Source organism: Falco rusticolus, chromosome 13, assembly GCF_015220075.1.
Source record: "Falco rusticolus isolate bFalRus1 chromosome 13, bFalRus1.pri, whole genome shotgun sequence".
Taxonomy (NCBI): domain Eukaryota; kingdom Metazoa; phylum Chordata; class Aves; order Falconiformes; family Falconidae; genus Falco; species Falco rusticolus.
Window position 1 is genome coordinate 3278133 of NC_051199.1, and position 22818 is coordinate 3300950.

General features: G+C 40.9%; 1 protein-coding gene across 8 annotated transcripts in view; it reads right to left on the bottom strand.

Annotated features, from left to right (window-relative positions):
• MAP3K13 (mitogen-activated protein kinase kinase kinase 13) overlaps positions 1–22818 on the bottom strand; it is a 79972-nt gene that overhangs the window by 32139 nt on the left and 25015 nt on the right. For 7 of the 8 annotated variants that reach the window (XM_037406499.1, XM_037406496.1, XM_037406504.1 and 4 more), the window contains one exon: positions 20048–20193. The gene's annotated coding sequence lies outside the window, so the exon portion shown is untranslated. Of the gene's footprint in view, positions 1–9129; positions 11043–20047; positions 20194–22818 lie in introns of those variants that run through there. The other variant, XM_037406503.1, reaches the window with a different exon arrangement.

The window sequence follows — 22818 nt, forward strand, 5'->3', positions numbered from 1 at the left end:
TGTACCTCAACACATCAGACAGCCCGAACTGCAGTTTGTAACTATCAGAAAAGTGACAGTTTACCCAAATCAGCACCAGAGCGGTGAATCAGTTATCACAAGGCATGCTCTCACGTTGCCCGATACTCTGCCTGCTCCTGGAAACATCCATCTAGTAAGTGTTCTCACACACACGCAGAGCAACCAAAGCACGTGGCTGCCTAAAGTCCAATATTTATGAGTGTCAAAGCAACGGTCAGGTTTGAAGACATGGCAGAGTTAAACACATGCCTTGCTTAGACCATAATGAAGTTTCTTCATTAAAGAGCTGTGCTAAAAATAGAGTAGCAAATCACAACTCCAGAGCAGCACACAAACAAAATGTTAGTATGCTGTAAAGACTGCGTAAGTACAAAGCAGTTGTCACTCAGCTTCCTAACAGCACAAATGTCTAGTAATATTAAGATAATTTCCTTGAAGCACTATTTCCTGTATCACCCTGTCAAGCATATTCTGCGCTTGCACTTCCAACATACAAAGAGAATAAAAGCAACTGCCTGATCCACATTTAAGGGCTGAAAAAGAGCAGCTGGCAGAAATTAGCCAGCTGATACATGGCAAATATCAAGGACAGAAAAGATTCCTGTCCCTATCACTCCTTACGTTCAAGCCCTGGGGTTCCCTTGCTTTTTCCTGGTACTCGGTGTAACTTCCTTCTGGCTACATTAGGTACAGCAAGGTAACTACACATTTCCATGCTGATAATGCAACTGCAATTTATGTGTGTAACATCTCAAGACTAGCGCGATACTCCTGGCTTGGGACAGTACTTGGGACAATGTTCTAGAATGTAACAAAAATGCAAAAATAATGCTTACAAAGTACAGTTACCTTGCTACATGTATCTTGCAGATGAGTCCTCCTGCCCCCTGTGATTCTCTCTCAGTTTCTACACAGAATTTTTACAACAGGTTGATACACAGTCCTCTCCCATCTCTTGACCTTCCACTGTACAACTTCAGCACAGGAAAGCACCAAGAGTTGCTGATTTGCCAAGTACCAGAGCTTTGGCTGTCGCTTCTGACCTCTGGGCTTGGAAATCACATGATTTTATTATATAGGATTCCAACAAACTTTCTCTTTTCCTGGTCTCCTGGTAAGGAAAATGTTGTATGAGTAGATCAGATACGCCTCTTACGCTGCACCTATGGTTTTAGATTACTTGGAATATATGCTTGTGTTTTGCATGGTTGTTTTAAACACAAACTGTAGCAGCAGATCCATTAATAGAGAATGAGTTACACATCATCAAAACGCAACCTCTGTTTTCAAGGGTTTTCTTTTGGGGTGTGGGGTTTTTTTGAAGTCACGTTATCCAGAGGAAGGAATTGCAAATGAACATATTCGGTAGCTTCACCCAGAATTGCTCTGCCTTTCTTTCCCTTCTTTAGGAGAAAAAAACCCAAACAAACAACAAACCAACTCTATCCTGTTAGGTTTCTAAAAAAGGAATGACACTATTAAGCTAGCCCACATTCACTGGGTGCAGTCTAGTCTGTGTATGGGAAGCTCCTTAAGCTAACTATGGAGTAGCCCAAGGCAAAAGCTTAGGGATTTTTCAGCAATCGATCAATCTCTTTCTCAAGACAAACTGCTCCTTCAAGGAAGCATGTTTCTTCCACATCACAACATACATCCCATCTCATACCTGCATGCATGCTCAGCCACAACCCACCCTTATTTTTAAATGTTACAATAACGACATTGCCAAAAAGTAATGAATTTCTGATAAAAGTTTAAAATTCTTCATCTGACCCACCTGAGATTTTCTGGCTGTCACTGCAACAGCTCTGAACACATTTATGTGTGTACCCTGACTTACTCTACAAGAAAACAGTAGATTAATCTGGGAAAACTGACATGTTGTAACATTGGCCTTTTTGTGCTTTACCCTGTTCTTTCTGTTTGTCAGGTAAATACTACACTACTTCTGTACCTCCCGCAGAACACTGACTGGAATATATACTTTTAATTCCTTTCTCCAGCAAATACTTGGATGCCACCTCAACATAAGACAACTAACTTTTGCAGACACCACACCTGAGCTATGGAGTAGCAATTGCTTAAGGTTTACAACTATTAACATGATTCTAAAGTGTTAACAGAATATTTTAACACAGCCATGGGCATTAAGCACGTGAGACCACAGACATGTAACTGTTGTATACAGCTATGTCCACATTACCACAACAGAAGCTTGAACTCATGTGTCTGCTGAGTTAAGTTAGCCTTTATTCTATATATTCAGTCTACCCTAAAACAGGGATGCATAATTTTTGGCAAGAGTGATTTTACAGTTGTAATATACTTTTGTCTGTCACTGTATCAGTGAGAAAGAGAACTCTGTCTGGCTTTCTGGTCTGAACCCTTCCTGACAATGACAAAAATAGTACGGAATACCAGCCAAGAAATATTCATAATGGCTGAATTCAAGCTCTATGCACAGAGCCAGCTGGAGGTTTGCTGTGCACCTTATATATTCCAACTAAGCCTGCCAGAGTAGAAATAAGTGGCACCTAGACTAGAGCAAAAGAAGAAACCACACCACACCAGAACAAGAGGTTCATCTATCCCCATTTGCTGCCTCCAAACCCAAGAAAAGGACCTGCAGGCAGCGAAACCTTGCCAGTGCAGTGCCACCCAGTTCCCCGTGATCTGCAGCTCACTGACCTTCTCCATCAGCAGCACACTGGTGGTTTGTCTATTTGGTAGCCCACAAAGTATTTTTCCTGTGCAAATGCATCAAAGAATTTTTTTTAACCAGAGCACTTTGGCAACCACTATGCTGTGTGCACGGTTTTGTAGCGTAACTGTATGTTGCTTAAGGTAACACCAACTATTCTTCACTTTGCATCTCTCATCTAATTCCTTTCTTCAAACCACCAGGCATTCACCGTTTCAGTGACATCTGAACCCTATTTATCATCTTAATGCCAGCTGTGATTTTATGAACTATCTCATCCTCCACTTCAACATCTTTTTTCAAGTCTAAAAATTCCCACTCTACCTTTTCATTCATCAAATGAAAGCTGCACTGTATCTTTGATCAGCTCCCTACATCTTTTTGATTTCTCCTCTATCACCTTAGAGTTGAGGGAGCAAGACCATAGACAGAATCCCTACCGTGGGTACACCACAGAAATGTACAAAGGCATAATGACCATTTTTGCTCTCGGTTGCTTTCGTAACTATTCCTCTAATGCTATCCAGTGTCTAAGCATGCTTCAGGATGCTGAGCTAACTTCCATGGGTCTCTTACAACCTTAAGATCTCATTCTTGAGCAGTAAAAGCTAGGTCAGAGCCTTATTCCTATGTACAGGAGGTTAACATTAAATTCTGTTTAAGCAACACTAAATTTGACTGACATTTTATCATGCAAGTTCACAAGAGCCTTCCAGTACTCTCTGCAACTGGTTTATGTGTTTATTGTCCTGAAAACCTTGCTTCTGTAGTCTCAGCACAAATGCTCTTGCCTCAGAATACTCCTAAAAGAACTGGATAAGGAAAGAAAAGGTGGAAAGAGTATGATCACTGCAATCTCCAAAGCCAAGCCATATGAGAGCTCCTTTTAGAGAAAAACATTCCAACATTGCTGTCTCTTTATCCCTACTCTTCTTTTGTATCATTTAACCAACCATTTCTGTGTGAGACTGTCATCCCTTTTATTTTATAGCCGTTTAGTTTCTTTAAGGGTCTCTGGTAAGTAATCTTGCCAAAATCCCAACAGATTGTATGGAGCAGATCCCCTTTTCTAACATGCTCTTGACTCCTCCAAAGAAATTTAGTAGATAACCGAGGCATCACTTCACCTTAAAAGAACTGTGTTGACTCTTAACCCCACATGAAGCCTGTGCATCTGTACTGGCTCTCAGCATAGCAATGGATTTCTGCCTCCAAAACCATCAGACAAATATTTAACTAGGAACTGCTTGAACGTAAGTTCACAAATATGGGGGGTGGGGGGTTGGAGAAGTGCTTGATTTGGGCAAAGAAACCAAGCATCCGCTTCATCTTTTAGCACAAGGAACAAACAAAGCAAAAAAAAAAAAAAATCATCTTTGCTAACAAGGCAGACAAAGAGCCAATCCACCCTCCCTTGTATTCAAGGAGACCTCTTCAGCTGATTTCCATGAAAGCCAGATTGATTCCTGTTTCACCTGCTAGCCATCTTTGCAAAGCACAGTTTGTGAAATAAGCAGCTTACATAACTGCATATTTTCAGCACTACATACATAAATGCTTCCTCTATCCTGCAGAAGGTATTTTTGGATCTGCTAAAATGCTACTGTGTTCTTCCAGGGCTCTGCATTCTTCTGCTCAGAAATTGCATAATCTGATGCCATAGGAAATAAATGATGTTGCATAATGATTCTTATATTCACTGCAGGATTTTGATTCTACGCACTTTTGTTGCAAGGCACCCCTTCTCTGTGTTTCTGAATTCAGGTCCCTGGTTTTTGGAGAAAGGATCAGCCACTTGCCTCTGGGGGGTAGGCAGGGGTTGGGGTATCCATACTGTACTATCCTGTTACAAGAATTTCACTTCACAAAAATTGGTTTAACTTTGTACACCCATTTGCTAACTTCTGTTTTCCCTCACTCTGGTTGTTTCATAGAATCGTTTAGGTTGGAAAAGACCTTCAAGATTGTCGAGTCCGACCATTAACCCAGCACTGCCAAGCCCACCACTGAACCATGTCCCTAAAATGCCACATCTACTTGAGCTATGTGCATACATTAAACACCAGAAGTTTTACATACGATGTCCTGATGTCCAGTTGACCATTGACGTGGTTGACATTGTCTCCTATTTGATTGATTTGATTCATCAAAAAAATTGATGAGCCATCACAGGCTCATCGATACTATTGTAAAACATTTACCTGGTATAAAAGACAGACTAAATGTTGATTAGCCTTTTATACTACTGAATTACTATTGGAATCTGTCTTAGATCAAAATTTAGAAATGACCTTAAGTTACACTCTTCTCTTTCATCTTTCCAGCTGTCTTCATAGTATGAAACAACTTTCAAAACCCAGTTACAGTCTTCAGGTTCTGCTCTACTCCTTTTCTCTCCTCACCCTTCAGAATTCTGCACTTTTTTCTTGTCTCATTAAAGACCATGTTATAATACTAAATAACAATAACAGATTAAAAGATTTAAGTTCAAATATTATACAACTACAAAGCCCAGGAAATTTGCAAAATTAAGTTCACAGATGCCTTACAGCCTTGTTGATATTGCCACATGAAGCCATTAAAATCTTCCAGTACTACCAGCAAGCAGTATCTTGTAATTGCCCCCACTTACAGAACTGAAACATCGTATTTTCCTCCAAGGAATAGCACTAAGATTAATTAATGTCTGAAAGATCTTGGAGGATGAAGATCAATATCAAAGCGCTGTTTTTAGGAATCCAGTGAATGAATCAAACTCTCACTTTAATTCATGTGAGGCATCAGACTGGTCTCAGGTAAATTCACTCACACGCTTGTGTTTATTTTTGTAGTAGATATGAATTATTCAGTATTTGCAAAGCACATTTGACATGCAAAAAAAGCTGTACACACAATCTTCTCAGCACTAACAGCTTACATGCTTCATACCCAGTATTAAAGTGACCAAACAACTATTCATGAAAGTACAAAAATTACTGGGGTACATGCGATGCTCTGGCCTCTATTGACTACACTAGGTACCAGAATGTGTGCATTCTGACCTGATGGGAAGGGGACACTTGAAATCCAGCTGGCAGACCTCGCAGTCGAGAAATGAGAGTAGTACCAAGTTGTATTTAGCAAGCACCATATACAAGCAAAGAGGATTACTCCTCAACAGAGAAGCACACAATAACTTGCTCCGGAGCCTCTATTAAGCCTGTATTACCGACACAGCGTAAGGGGTTAGAGCAACATCTGAGAGGTGTGATCCTATTCTTAGGCCACTAGAGCTTTACGTGATCATAATGCGATCAAGACAGCACAACAACACACAGTCACGGACTGAAGAACTGCAGAGGAGCCTCCAGAGGCCTGACATGACATGTGCCATCTAAAACTCTGCAGAGACCTTCCAAAGCAGCTCAGCCCTTCAGTTCATCCCTGCTAGATCACCTTCTGGCTGCAGTTGATCAATCAACATCTGAGAATCTCCTCGGGCACATAATCATGAAACACATTAGATCTTCTGTGTTTCAGCAGAAAAGTCACAGCTGTACTGCTGCTGTTACTGATTTTGGTGTCCTCCAGAAGGTAAGAAAGTAATGGGTTGGGAACAGGAAAGGACAAACATCCTGGGAATGAATAAAGTGTCCACACAGAGACCTCCATTCCTCAAGCCCACTGTGCTGGAAGAAGTCCAGCCTCCCACCCACACCCTGCCAGGACTTTCTCCTTCCTTCCCTCACAGCACCTCTCACACCAAGCTAGCAACTGCTCCAGAAGAAACAGCACAAACAACTACAGGCTCACCGAAGGATTCTAAAACCCACGTACTTTGCACAGAAAAATCTATTCTTTGCCCTGGCCTACACCCAACTGTTGCTAATGCCTTTGAACCCACTCCAACGACCGACTTTTCGGTTGAAGTTGTAAACAGGGAAAGAGGACAGAGGTCAAAATGCATGTTGAGTATTTATAGGGGTGGGAGTAAGTACACACAGTGTTTCTGCTCTCGACCAGCCTCGGCATTTCTGCCACAGCTGCCAACTTGCTATTCAATCCACAGTAGTATGTGTTTTAGGTGAAATATTTACTTCCCCCTCCCCAAGACATGAGAGTGATTTGCCGTAATATCATAAAAACCGCAGTCTACAAAAGCCTAAGCCCCTGCACAGAACGCATTTGACAAAGAGGGATAAAAAAAAAAAAAGGGGGGGGGGGGGGGGGGGAAGTCCCAGAAGCTGGCCAGAGCTTGCTGAAGTGCCAAATGCCTGAGAGCTTCAGCCTCATCTGAGGATGCAGAGGTAACGTTTGCCTCAGTTGACTCATTTTGATTCAGTTATGGCTGAGAAACTCATGGGGAGTTGTAAAAGCAGTAAGCCTGCTGCTGTCTTCCTCCAAACACAGGACCACAGGTGAGAGCTTGCTCTATGCACGGCAAAGTTCGGGCCCCTTCCCCTGCCCACCCTGGCCCCGAGGACCACAGCTGAATAGGAACCCGGGCTGATTTTAAATCTGTTCACACAACTGATGCCAGACTTTTTATTTTTATATATCAAAGCTTTATTTAAAAACTCTGTCATTTTGAGAAGTCCTACTATTTGACATCCACTCCACACAGCTGCAGAAGGCCTGGAAGGGGTACCAGCTATGAACAACTCCAGTCTGATCGGTCACCATCTTACATTTGCTGTAAACTAGTCATAAGAAAACAGGAAATACTGTAAAACTTTTCTTATCCTGCCACTGCTTGGAGCAGAACCATGTTTTAATAACTACTAACTGTGAAACAGCTTACCTATGAAGAGACTTTCAAATAAATCATTACTCAATTTTCTGATCCACTGGAGATAAGCCACTTATCAAATCTTTACAATAGGAGACAAAAGAGGAAGTTTAAAAATGCAACTGAAAAAAAAAAAAAAACCCCAAATATTTTTAAATACAAGTTCACTTATAGTTGAGAAGTGATAGAGTCCCTACCATATATTCTGTGCTAGAAGTTACTTGCTAATTCCAGGCACAGGGGTCAAAATGAATGCCAGCTATAAATCTAACTATCAGGCAGCAGGGGACAAAGACAAATCTGAATGATAGGACCATTCTAGATCAAAGAATCAGGCTGGAGGCTCAAAATACAGGAAACAAAACTGTTGTTAAAGCAAAACAAACAAACAAAACCCCCACTACGTCAAAACCATGATTTATTTGTTTTTCACAGCTGAAGTCTGTTACAGAAACAGAGGTTCAAAGGGTTGTCTCTCTCTAGGAACAAAAACCTGCATACATTTGGGGATGCAACAAAAAGGATAGTAATAAAAACTTTTAAATGAATGATAACTTTAACCTCTGCATCCTAGGATATCCCAAGATATCTGTGGCTACACAGTTACTGTGAAAAGTGCCCACATTTGTGAGTCAGACCAACCGAATCTCCTTCTCTCATTTCACGTATCTATTTGGTTTTTATTTCAAATATTTTTATATCTTCTACCTCAAAATATGTTCCTCCAGTTTCTTCTATTCAACAGACTGCCTGCTGATAAAATCAGTATGCTATCTTTCCCCAGGTTAACTTAAAATACCCAGTTTTTCATTTGCTTAAGAGAGACATGTGGCTTTATATGATTAAGCTACTGCAGCACCTAAACACACACCCCCACCCCCAAAAAAAACCCCACCAAAAATAAAGAGCAGCTCCACTAATTTAATTGGCACAAAACATGACATCATGCTCCATTCAGGTAAGCAAGAATATGACAGATCTTGCCCCAGTGAACAGTATTGTTAACTGCAACGGTACTCCCAGCTTCCTCATCTATTAGGAAAATGAGGAGTAAAAATCATGTGTTCAGCACCACAGAGACAGCTCAAACTGCTATTTTCAATAATAAAGAAACAAATTCCTACTCAGCAGATAGAAAGAAAAACACACCCCTTCTTCACCTCAAAAATAGTATTATTTATTACTGTAACACAACAGAAGAATTGTTTGATTAGCCCACAAGGAAAAAAAAATAAAATACAATTGCCTAGAAGGCAAAAATACAATTCTGCTTCTTCATACTATCTCTAGTAATTCTTATGTCATTCCCTGCATACTCCATATATGTCCATTCTCCATTGCCATTCCCTTCCCCTTTAAAAGGGGGGCACAAGAAGATAACGTGCAAAATTGCAAGTGAAAAATGTCTAGCACACCGACAAGCAAAAGGGCAGGCCAGCTATCAGATTTATATGCAGTGATGGATAAATTAAGGTTTCACATTTCTTCTTCCCTTCTCTCAGCATCATTTTTTCAGCCCTTTCACATCACAAATGCAACATCCATCTGTCCTTCTGAAATAAATGGCGAAAGGGTAACACTGACCATTAAACACACACACACACGCTTCAGAAAAAGACATTTTCATCTAAATACTTACAAGGATTGAGATTTCCTATGTGATGCTCCATTTTCTTGTTTTAAAAAGATGGAAGGCAAAAAAAAAAAAAAAAGGAAGTGTTGCAAAATAAAAGGAAATTCCACCCACACAATCCTGCAGCCTGCTGCAAAGAAGCAGAGAAGCGTGCTGACGTCACGGATTCATGAATGGATGTAAATCGGGCTGTTTCGAGATTCAGCGGCGCTGGCGGGGGCTGCGCAGGACGAGAGGCAGAGGGGAGCGGGGGGCAGCCAATCCCCGCCGGCACCGCAGCCGCCTTCTGCCACCAAAATCTGGGCACCCAAGAGCCCCGAAAGGCTGGCCCGCCAGCTGGGAGGGCTGCGCGCCCCTGGGCCACCTCTGCAAGGCAGGGAGAGGACACTGAAAACAATTTGTTCCTCTCTGAAGTGAAGCTGTTGGGTAAAATGGCATCACTGCTGCCATTCCATGGAGAGGACCGGGCGAGGACATCCTCTCATGCCTTCAAGTCATTGCTCCGGCGAGTTTCTGCCCCTCTGTACAGCTTGGATAACAACAGCATATCAAATAACAGCCATCTGTTATATGAATCAAATGTATTTAGTAATCAGAAAAGGAGTTTATCATCTCTCCGGCTTCTTTCAGGATTACAAACCCTGAGTATTATTATTAAAATAACTAAATATAAGCATGTACTGGAAGGAAGCTGCAGGGAGAACAATAGGAGGCTTGTATTTGATTAGTGATGCAAAAGCACCAACAAAATAAAAATAGAAGCACTAACAAAATCACGCATTCAGCTCTCATCACACATTCCCAACAGCGGGCAGACAAGCTCACAACGTCAGAAACATTCAGAAACAAAAATCGGCGCATGCATAGTTTCACGCTTGCGGCTACGTAACAAATGGTGGGCGCAACATCCACGTATCACAGCCTCCCAGCCATCTTCATTTCATTTTCAATTCCATGGCAATGAATGGACTTAATTCTGCATACCAGATGCAAGGGCACAGGGTGTTATTTTGGATGCCTAAATAGATGGCAATGTCCTGGTGAACACATGCAAGAGCAGCTACAATTAACTTGGATCTGGAAGGGGGCAGAGCACAAGTTTTGCCTTATTTTTGTATCTTTGAAACACAAGGGAAGAAGTGGAGGGATGAACATAATCGGGAATTAAGGTCAAGGTTTGAAGGAGAACCTAGGCTGTAAGCTGTGCAATTACACCACCCCAGGGTTTACCAGAGTTCACCAATTTGTTGTCTAGAACTCCTTCTGAACAATTTGTAGCCTCCAAATTATTAAGAGCCAGAATTTCCACATTTTCACCACCCCTTTTCCTAGCAAGTAGGAAGCAATTATGCCAAAATAGAATGTCCCAAAATTTACTCTGGTGGAGCACGTCTTATAAGAACGTCTGAGAGAATCCCACCCTTCCTTATGGAAACCAGCTAACATCCCAAAATAAGCCATAACAACAATGCAGATCTAGGTTTAGAAACTAAGTACCACTGATACTAGCTTGTGTGGAGGGAGAAGGGCAGGATATAAAACCCTTCCTGGAGACAAATACAGCCACACCTACAGAGACAATACTTACCTAAAAATTACTTCATATAAGGGCACAGGTAGGTTTTTGCATGTATTAAGACAGTAGAGGTTTGGGGGTTTTTTTCATCTTCAACACGGAGCAAGGAATGTACAGGCATTATATCCAGGTCTTCTTCTCCAGGTCTGTTATGCCAAAAGACACTGTTTGGGAATCAGTGGACTCCTACATCTGCTTCTCAGCACATTTTCATCTCTTAGTTGTACACAACATACTATTAGATCCTATCACTCCACCGAAGAGTTGCAAGGGTAGGAAAGTATTAGTATGCACTGAATTAAACAGTGGCCACGATAAACTGAGCTTTGATTTTGGACTTTGGTTTTTGAATTGAGCTTTATAAAGCTGGCCACAGATAATTAAAATGAAGGCAAATTTCTTGTTGCTTACTTTCAAGATCAAGAAAGCACAAGTGAACTTTTGCTGAAGAAATACCTATTCTTTAAGAGCTAAAAGTCACAAAACACAAGGCATGAGATTTCTAGCCAGGCAATGCAACCACGGCAGACTGAGCACTACTACACACAAGGAGAAGCAGGAGTGGAGGTATGGTGAGAGACATCTCTGCTTCAAAGGAATAATTTCATGTCACTATTTCAAACGCCAGTTGCATCAGATTATTTGGTACTTAGACCTGTCTTAACTCCCTGCCTTCCCCTTCAGAGCCCAACACTCTGCTTTACAGCTGCCATCACCACCATGGTACGACAACAGTTTCCAGATTTCCCTGGCATTTTCAAAACAGAAACAAAAATACTAATTTCCTCTCTTACCCTAAAGCAAAAAAGGGATAAATTCAGGAACTAGAATGGGGGGGTCACAGTACCATATGCAAGAAGTGGAAAAAGGAGAAACACTGCTATATAATGAAAAAAGCCAGAATAAAAATAGAAAGGAAAATAATTTTCAGTGGCTTCCAAGGGTTAATTGCAATGACATTTAAAAAAAAATCACAGCCAGCGGGGAAAATAAGCTGGAACAAAACCTGAGAAAGACTCCAGTAGAAGAAAAGAGCTTGCACATACAACTTCATATTTTCTTCTCCATGGTGACTTGGTTCAGCATACCAACACTCCATTTCATCTGTGTCTCAACTGCTCAAGTTAAAATTTTCAAACACAGAAGTCCCGAATTTAATGCAAGATAACCACCTTAACTCATCATGAAAAAAAAAAAAAAAAACCCCAAACAATAATTGGCCTAAAACTCATGGCTCTTGCAAGATTATGTTAGAAGCCGAATAACAGCATTAGAAAACAGGATAGTTGCCACCCATTACATATTTTAATAGTCCATTACACACAGCTCTTTTGAAGCATCAGTGGTGAGTTGATCACAGTTGGAAAAAGAAATTATTTTCCTCCTTCTCATTCAGACAAAAGCACTGGCAAAAGTAGGGAACTCTGAAGTATTAGAAGCCCAAACATGATTCCATGATTCTCTGGAGAAGTTTAGTTCAGTATTAATGTAAAAACTGGGGAGGGGGGGGTGGAAATGTACAAAGTACAACAAGGGTATAAGATATTAAGAAGAAAATAAAGTTTCTAAGGGGCCATACAAGTGCTAGTGAAAAGTTCACAGGTAGCAGGCTTTCTGAAAGGATATATGAACAACTAGGCTGCTAAGAGACATAGTGGGCAAAACCGGTGGTAACGGATACAAAAAGGAAAGCTAGAAGCATTTAAAACATATCTGCTTGCCACATTTGAAAAAGAAAATTAAGTACTTTGAAGCCAATTAGTAACTAATAGGAATGTTATACAGCATCTGCTAGGCATAACATTTCAAGCTGGTACATCATACTAATTTGAGCCCAGTCCTCAAATAATCATTTAACAAGTTCTCCAATCCTGTGACCTTCAATTTTAATACACTGGAAAACTACTAAAATTTCAGAAGACTGAGAATAACAATATTATGCCAATATTCAAAAATAGCATACGTTTGCTATTTGTAGGCCTTGGTAACTTGACGTTGATCTTGGGCAAAAATGCTAATACCAACTTTGACTGGAAAGGACGGCTCTGCTGCATCAGAGCAAAGGCCCATTCAACGCAGTGTCCTGTCTCTGACAGTGGCCGACAGCCGACACATGGAGAAGCACAAAATCAAATGCCGAACATTTCTTGTGGCATGTTCCACAAACACAAGCAGAAAATTAGGAAAGAGATGAAAGTGACTCAAAGGCTAATTTCATAATTACGCATCAATAAGGCTGTTCGTAAGTCTACTCAGCACACACTTGGAGGTACAAGAGGGACTCCACTGTGAAAACTTTCTATCTAGATGAATAAATAGATGAAGTGAAACCACAAATGATTCTCTAACAGGAAAAAGCCTAGGTAAATATTTGCATAGATGAGATGGCTAGAGGGACATTTTATTGTCAAATTCTAAAAATCTGTGAAATCTGCCAACCCTGTAGGCATACACTCCTCTTCTGAATGTCCTAATCGTCAGCAGTGGGGTGGGTGACAGGAAAGAAGGGGGAAACAAAAAAAAAAAAAAAAAAGAATCATACTTAAACCATGAGATCTTCAGGCTCTTAACCAGAACCTCCCCAGATCTGAGACTTTGAGAAGTCCTCCCTGCAAAGGCAGGTGAACCGGACTGCAATTTAACAGGACGAGCACCAAGAGCTAGGAGCCAAGAAGCATGACCAAAGGAGAAAAAAAAGTCACTCAAAGAGAAAAAGCCCAAAAGCAGGACATGCACAATGCCATGAGAACAGGTGAGCTGCAATTTGACTCAGGGGCCCTAATTACAAGCCCTGTTTTGAAAGAGAGTCTACTCACACTGGCCAGCCACAGTGATTTCAGACCCCGTTCCTGCCTCGCCGCTCGTGCGGCAGCTGCTGAGCCACCACAGCCCAGAGCCTGTAGCCACCAGATGAGCCCCACACCGATTAGGGGGTTGACTGTGGGGTAGAACAAAGCTCAGGTGTGCATTTTGATGGCCAAGTTGCTGCTACACAGGCAACAGGGCTATCCCTGGAACAAGGCTCAGACCCTCTCAGATCAGAAACAGCAGAGCTGTGTCTGCTCACAAAACGCCATCATTAGTGAGCCACCGCGAGACATCTAGGTCTGCTTAAAAATGAAACCAGAGAGCTGGAGATGGCTACAAACTCATAGGTATGCGATAACACCCTTGAGAGAAAGCTACCCATACTGTCAAGCATCTACCCAAAAGCTATCCAAACAAACTCACAGACACTTGTACCATCACCTTACAGTCTTCAAATGAAAGTGCTACCAACTTCTGTTACCAAAGCGTGGCTCCTTGCAGCAAAACCATCTTCCATAGTTGCCAGTTGTTTTTTTGACTACGTGTGCTCTGCAAGATATGACGGGTAGGAGTACGTAAGACTACAATTATTTCCTTTAACCTTGTATTACCTTCAGCAACACTCCAGGAATAAAAAAAAAAAAAAAAAGAGACACTGAAGGCACTAAAAGACAATGACAGGACAAAATATGTTATGTCTTCCCTTGTTTAAGCCTGAGCCTGGTATGGATTCTTTTTTAAGGAGTTTCTGGGTGGTTTTCCCAGCAAGACTACTTGTTCCAGATGAGCCCTGCCTTTCAGGCTTCTCATGACGATAAAGGCTGTGTAGTTTTAGGAGAAGGCATGCCACTACAACAATCAGAACATGTACTGATGAGGCTGGGAAGTTCAAAACACTACCTTTGCAGATTTTTATCTTCGTGAAGCAAGGCAGCCCAGCTCCTCAGTCCTAAGGAGAAGTGCTGGAACTCTATCAGGGTAGAAAACGCTACTACCTAAGAGACATTAGAGCCCCATTTCCTTGCTGCTAAAAAGGCAGTTAATGCAGCAAGCGAACAATGGTCTTCCCAGATTTACTGGTCAGCTGGAAGGAAGCACAGAGGAGGCACATGAAGTGGAATGTGCACACAGATACCACCCTTGGGCCTGGGGAAGCTGCTAACTAAGCTCTTCCTCCTTGGGGGAACTCTCCACCACCTGAAGTTACATAGAGTCAGGTCACATCCTTTCCCTTTGCCAGGGGTATGTGAGAGCACTTAGGTTTATCTCTTTCCAAGCTACCAATTGTTTTATACAAAAACTGTAGGAATTTTGTTATCTTAAAACCTCCATCTCTAACACGTGGTTGAAATCATACAATGGGTTGTAAAATTGTCGAGGATAAGATGAACAAACAGGAAGTAAGCCTAAAAACAGATAGCCAGGAGTAGGGTAATACCAACTAAAGATAAGAAAATGTGTTTATTTGCTGGGTTTTTTTCCTCTAGAAATCATTTGCAGAAACCCTTAGCAGAGGCCATGTGAGAAAAACACATCTATTTGTCCAGGGAAACAGTCATAAAATAACATTTCTCCCAGAGAACATGCAGAAATGAAGTCTTCCATAACAATAATTAACTCTAATAGAATTACCAGCAGTGAGAAATACTGAGAAAAAAACCCAACACTCTAAAAATAAGTATGTATAATCAGCAGTTATAAAGGACAGTTTTAAAGCCAGCTGAGCTACAGTCACCTTTCCTCTTCCAGGTTAGAAGCCTGTGAAAGAAAGGAGGCCCCTGACAACAAAGCATCAGTATTACTGCCACATGGGAAGAAAAGTCCTATAATTTATGTTATCCTCACAAAAAGGCATATTCCCACAAAAAGGCATGCATAAATGGGAAGCTCTTGTGGGGAGGAATTAATGAAACTGGAGAAGTGATTAAAAAATGCAGTACAATTCCCCAAGGGAAAGTTTTGTTCAGATGAAAAAAATCACCTGCACAAATATAGAAACAACTGCTGAGCAGCTGTTCTGTAGATACAGATTCAGGATAAAGAGGATCACAGACTGAGCACAAATTATAAATATCAAGTTGTCACAAACAAGGCAACTTCTATCCATTGATAGGAGCACAAATTCCTGAAGGATTCAGTCCTGATAAAGCCTTTGGTAAAGTCCACTTTTGGGTCAGGCTTGTCAAAAAAGGGAGAAACCATGCCAGAATGGAGAGAGAAGACTGACAGTTAATAAGGTGAGCTATGAGGGATGAGTGAACTGACTCATCAAGGTTGCTCAATCTGAACAGAATAAAAAGAGAAGCTAAGATTGAAACAATGATATTTTTCTATTAAATATAGAAACAGTTTCTGCAAAGAAAGAGGAAACCTATCCTCCCCATCTATAGTAAGTAGAAAAAGTGATGGATTCAAACTGCGACAAGAAAAATTTACTTAGGTCATTAGAAGAACTCTTCTAAGTTGTAAACACAGTAAAGTACCAGCCTAAGGAAGTCATGTTGCCTCCTGTATTAGGAGGTAAAGGAAAAAAACCCAACATCTCACAAGCATTGCCCAGCAATAGTGATGATGCTTTGATGCAAAGGTTCAAGGTGATATTTTGGAACCTTTCACACCTCTTCTATGAAGATATCTAAGTACCGAAAGCTTCACAGTAAGACCAGAAGCTAAAAAATTAACCTGATTTTTGCAGTATGAGGTCTTGCCAAATCAAATCTTCCCGTCCTTGCTAGTTATACAACCTCTCTGAGGAATGTTAGTCAGATTTCTCCCAAAAAACCTACAAAAATTGCTGAAAGCCCATTAAGACAGCAGAATTCATGCATTTCTAAGTCAGAGACTGCCAGAATAAGACACTATATTTAGTACTGACGGTTTTCTCTGTAGTACTGTGATGAAGTTCCTTCAAGAACAGTGGATCAGCCGTATGTAAATATTCTTAAGACAAATAAAACCTGCTCAGTATCTTCCTCCCAGAGTGGTGTCAGTCATGAAGCTATCTGTACCTTTTGTTTCAGAGATCACTGCTTTTTTTTCCTCTCTCCCAAGAGAGGACTTCTGTTCCTCCGCTGTTAAATGCAGACCCTCCAAGAGTCCTCTTGATCTGTCTGAGGTATCACAACACAGAATTACTCACTTCATGAAGAGTTACGGCAACACTTTAGTTACAATCGTGACTAACAGATTTTTGGTCCCGAATATTCTGACTGAGAGCATTGATTTTTTAGCAGTGGTGATTTTGATCCTTGTTTTCAAGCACATTGTCGGACAATGCAGTATGATGCAGGAGGAACCCCAAAGCAGGACACTTTCAGAAGATGCTGTATGGCATCTAAATACTTGCTTTCTGAATTCAGTCCCAGACCTGACAAGGGTCGACCAGAAGTTAAAACAGCCTTCACCAAAAGACCACATAAAAGTTAGCCAATGTCCTAATACTCCAACTCAACCAATCAGCTTCGTATTACACAGGATTTGCCCATCCAGGGAAAATAAACACCACGCTAGTAAATTCAAGTCATGGCTGAGAGAGAAAGAATGAGAGCCATGTTCAAAAACATGTCAGCTGAAGCATTAACCCTGGGACCTTCCAGGACAACTCTCTCACAAGAGTGTTTTATAACCTCCACATAGTTAGTCCTCCAGAAGCAGAGTAAAAAAAGTGACTGCACTTCCCTTCAGGCAGAGAGATGTGAGCCTGCTCAAACTCCGATTTCCCCCTTATCGGTAAGGAAGGCTTACAGAAAGTGCTTGTATACTTTCGGTAAGGAAGGCTTACAGAAAGTGCTTGTATACTTTTCACAAAAGACGTAATATATAGGAGGAAAAAAACATGACAGCCTACATGATTAGAAGCTTGCCTGGTTCACTTGCTTTCCCATTACATGCCATCTATAAATATCACAGTCCCCCTTATGAGCCATACTTTCTATCCTTAAGCTACCTCTATTACACTACTCCCATACTGGAATACTGTATGTGTAGAGTGCCTTGTCTATTAACTGGAAAAAAAAAAAAATAAGAAGCAGCAATGTGGATGAAGCAATTGATGAACTGCTGTTGATGAAGCAAGGACAGGGTAGCTCATGCAACTAATTGCTTTCATTGAGATGAAACCAGGTTCAAAGCAAGGGAGAATTTAATTCTTCAGTAATATACTTCACCTTAATTATAACTCGTTATGAGAGATAGCTGGAGTCCAAATACATAGATGCTCTGCCTCTACAGCACCCACCACTCCTCATAGAACAGCTTTTATATTAAGAAATGAATCCTCAAATGTAGCTCCATTTCACATCTTCCTGCAATCCCACTCAGAGGTGGTTCAGGCACCTCCTAAAGTGTGTATGTAGCTTTCTCTGCATGAAGTCTCTCCTTATGACAAAGATCTTACAAGCATAAGGAAAATGTGTAGAACAAAACCATTTCCAGTCTCCCTGAGTAAAACAACTAAATATTTTCTTGCATTATGCATATACCCGTTCACCAACTGAAGAAAACTTTAGATAATTTTACAGTTAGAGAGACAAGAATAAGTGATTTTTCAGCTAGCATCTATAAAAAACCCCAAGAAAATATTTTAAAATATTCCTCTAAACCTAATCCCCAAAAGATCACAGAAATTTTATACACTGCTTCTTTTCAGTTCTTCATATAGATATATGCATGTTTGGTAACACACAATATTTACCATTTAATTTTTAATACATAAAACAGTTGTAATTAAACTAAAAAACTGCATATATGACACAGATTCAAAATATTACTTATTCCTAGGAACAGCAATATCTAAAACACATTAAGTATCATGCTAACATCAAAGGTGATATACATTACAAAAAAATACCACAAGCTCACACCGATGCATTAGAAGATTAGAGAATATGAGACAAAGAAAGAAACCTCCTGCCATTTACATCACATTTCAAAAGTGACAGCAGATCATAAAGAGTCCCTTTGAGGACAAAGCAGTCTTAAAGCTCCTAGCCCTGTGTCCTAAGTGGGCTCTCTGTCATGCACAAAGGTGTTCTTACATGGCTGGCCAGCCCTCAGAAAATGAAACTGTAATTAAGTCAACAGGATCAACCTGTCTGAGACTGGATTCCTTTTCAGTCAGAGCTCTTTGCCAAATACACAGAGACCTTTGCCTCGCAGGGAGCGACCTGAAGAAAAGAGCCAAGTTTTCTTAGAATATGGACTAGAATGCTTTCAGGAAGGGAAACTCAGAAAGATCAGGTCAGTCTGAGTAGTAATAGGAAAGGTATACACACAACCCTCCCCGCCGGCTCTGCCTTGTGTACAGGCTTCCATTTAGACCTCAATGTCCAAATCACAGCGAGCTCTGCCCAGTGCTGCCTGGTCCCTAGGGAAGTTTCTCATCACCTCTGAGGACTGTCTGCTTCCTCAGTGTTACCTTAGCCTCCCTGCATGAGCTGCAGGCTCCTGCTGCCTCCTGCATCTCTCACACCTTCCTCCTCCCTCCCCTGCCCTGCTCAGCCTCCCAAAGCTTCTCTCCCTGAGCTGAACCTGGCTGTTCCCGGACAGCAGTCACCTCCTCCATGACGCAAGCTCTGTCTTCTCAAAGACTGCACAACTGTGAACAGAAGTACAAAACAAACAAATGCTGTCTACCACAGAAATGCCAAACTACTTTTCAATGAATGCCCCTTCACTACAACAAAAGAGGCTGCGAGTTTGGTAAAGCAAGTTCCTGATCATGCCTGATACTTGCCAAAGGGAACTACCACAGAGGCAGGACACTAGAGATGCACAAGCTGTGCACTACCCATGGCAACAGACATCAGATACAGAATCAGCAACAAGAGATCCAGCTATTCCAAGTACCTAGGCAGAGCAGCTGCCTCCAATTAGTAAAGTTTGACACCACTTCAGACATTTGACATTATTTTAGAAATTATGAAGAGCTGCTTGAAAACAAACAAATAGCTAAAAACATATAGTTCTAACATTATTGAACCTCTAACCTGTTCAGATTTCAAAATGAACCATGACTCTCTGCATTTTCTGGAACTTTGCTGGTGTCCATACCCCAGCTACAACAGCCTCAACTCCTGTGAGGACATCTGCATTCTCCAGCCAATCACCAGAGTAAGTACAATGAAAATATAAAATTTAAAAATAATTTATCAGTTACCTCCTCACAAAAATCAATAAACGTGAATTAACAGATTCAAATGCTTTCAGAGTCCAAGTTATATTTAAAAAAACTAAACACAGTAAGATGAATTTCAACTCAGTCTATGCAAACGCCCCTTGGCACTTGTCCCTTCCTGTTCACTCACAGCTGCACTGGATGCTGCCAAGTGTCTACAACCGAGCTGCTGCAGGTGTGCAAGTTCAGCAGTGAAACAGCTATGGACACAACATCAACCAAGAAGGTAAATGAATTTCATTCCTACCACTGAAAGGAAGGCATACCTAAAATTTAAGGACAACTGCAGGAGTGAGTGCATTACTGTTTCACACCTCAGGTTTCTGACTAGTTACTACAGTTTAAACAGCACCAGCTGCTGGTACCTGATCATTTTTCCAGACGCACTGAAAGCCCATGTCCTCTTGGCTTACTGCACATGTGCCTCCTCTTCAGGTCAGATAAATCAAGCTGTTCTCTGAGGTTGCACCATGAGTAGTGTTTAGGACAGTCCAGCACTGAATTCTTCTCTCTAGAAAGAAGAGCCAAAAAAACTCAGAATCCTATTTAAATAAATGCTCCCGAGATCCATCCGAAACATCCCATTAGCACATCCTGATGTTACATGGCACATTTAAATGCAGCAGAAAATATTCAAAAATAAGTAAACACTTTAAAAAAGAAGGTGGGAGTAGAATAAGACCTCAACACATTTAGTAAGTACATCCTTCCTTAGCACAGGCATACACTCTATAATCCTTTTATGGTACAATTTTAATCTAAATTAAGCAAGCAGCTCCAGTAAAAGAGCTTAAAGCTTTCCATATTACAAAATTACATCATTCAGGATTGGATTAGACTTTAAAATAACGTACTTCAAGATGATCTATTAATGATTTTTTTATACTTAACTTTATACCTAAACTCCACATTGTCTTCCTGATTTTAAGCAAATTTTAGGAAAAGTGTAAATTATCACAGTCCTCCTACGTATACACAACTCATAATACCATTACTACTCTTGCTATCAGAAACACACAAGCCAAGACACAACAAATACTGAGACTCCCAATCCTGAGCCTACTGCATCTTCTGCCCACACCACAAAAATCTGAAAGGCTGCTAGACTTAGCCCAGTTCTTCACAAAATTTAAGATAATCAACACCTTGAAATACAGAACTGGCTAATCTTAGCCTTTAATGCAAACATTACTGTTTTTAAGACACTAACTGGTCTTAAAAAGAGTTTATCTCTACCTGCAAACATCATTTTCCTTATGCCCTTAATCATCACAGATACACAGCAAGGCTACTACAACATTTAAGAAGGGATTCAGTAACACCAGTACAACTGTCTTGCCAAAATTAAGAGACTTTAGACAAAAAAAAGCTATGTGGCCTTGCAAAAACATAGGCACCATCTGAGTCATGTTATGCACCACATGCAATTCAGCTGGTCTCAAGACCACTCCCAAAGTTTGGGAGCTTCAGCTTATCCCTTAATTCTCTGCAGAAGTAGGAGCAAGTGTCATTTATTCCCCTCCAATGTCAAAACTGCATACTTCGATTAAACCCAAGATTAACTTTCAGGATTATTTTTAAAATTATGTACAAAACACAACAACAACATCTGTAACAACAATTCTTAGCAAGAAAGTGGCACCAGCACTCTTACATAGCACACTGCGATGACTACCAGCAGGAGCTGTTTTGTAGGGGTCCCTCCCACGGAGCAGCTCATCCCATACTCCTCACAACTTTTTCTGCTGTTCTCTTACTCACACACGTTCAATTACTGGCAGTCACCTATTCTAACACAGTCACTTTCGTGGTAACGTCAGAAAGTCTCAAAAGGACAGCTGTGAATTGGTCACTACAATTGCACACACAACTTAAGAGAGTAACAGTTGCACATTGTTACAGCAAACAAACATGAAAATCTCGTATTTGAGAAAAACAGTTCACAATTACAGAAACCAAGTAATTTCTGTTGAATGTGGCTTAAAAACCACTGACCAAGGAGTAGCAAAAACAAGTCCTGCAAAACAAATTCCTGGCGCTGATAGCTCAACTCAGCACACGTTTACTGGTCTTTCACCAGCATCACTGTCTCGTCACCACTGACACTCCATTTTAGCACTGCATTACTTCTCTCCTTATCTTCTCTGATTTACCACAAAAGCAGGAAAAGTAATTCCACATTCCCAATAAGACAAAGCTGGTGAAGTCAAGGTTAGGCTACATTCAGAAGCTATATTTGGGCAAAAGAAAGGAGGATGATATAGCAATATTCTTGCACAAGAAAGTACCAGTTTGCAGCCGGTGTTGCCCTGTACCAGCCCTGTATTAACTGTGTATTTACAGAATAATTTCCAGGTCAATCACCTTCCCAGAGGCAATAGGTTGATATCGGTAATGACAGAGACACAACTGCAGTAGATCTGTTCATCCATTTACACCCCTCCACCATCAGCAACAGAAGATAACTTGACCAGTGCACCAAAGCCTCTCCTCTCGCCGTGCCTTCTCACCGCGTTATTTAAGCAAGCAGCACTTCTCCCATCTTACTCAACAGCTTGCAGAGAAAAAGAAAATCCCCAAATCAGTTAAGTCAGCAGAGCTCTGCTGTACACTACCTCAAGCTGAACCAACTGGTCATCAACACCAGCATTAGTATCATCAGAGCTAGTGCCAGAGTAGTTTTATAAAAGCACCAGTCAGCAACTCACCAGCACCAGTACAGCCACCACACGGGTATGTCCTGAGAGCAAGGTGGGGACACAGCACAAGCAAGAGGGAGATGTGGCATCCAAGTTCCTTACAAGTGTAGATATTTGACTACTCCAAAGCAGATGAACATCTATATGTCTTGTTACAGACCATATAAAACACCTAGCAAAATAACCTTCTAGAAGCAGGGAACATACCACATAGGTATACAGTTTAATTCCTAATTAGCACACTGCTGACAACGTCTGTTAAGCAGTTAATAACTCCTTCCAACAGAAGTAAGGAAAGAGATTTAAGATAAAAACCAGAGTGAATATACATACATTTAACAGGTTTATCAGACAAACTTTAGAGTTCATACTTTTCAATATATTAAAAATGTAAATATTTGCCTTTGTTTATAAGAAAATTACATGGTTCTATTTAA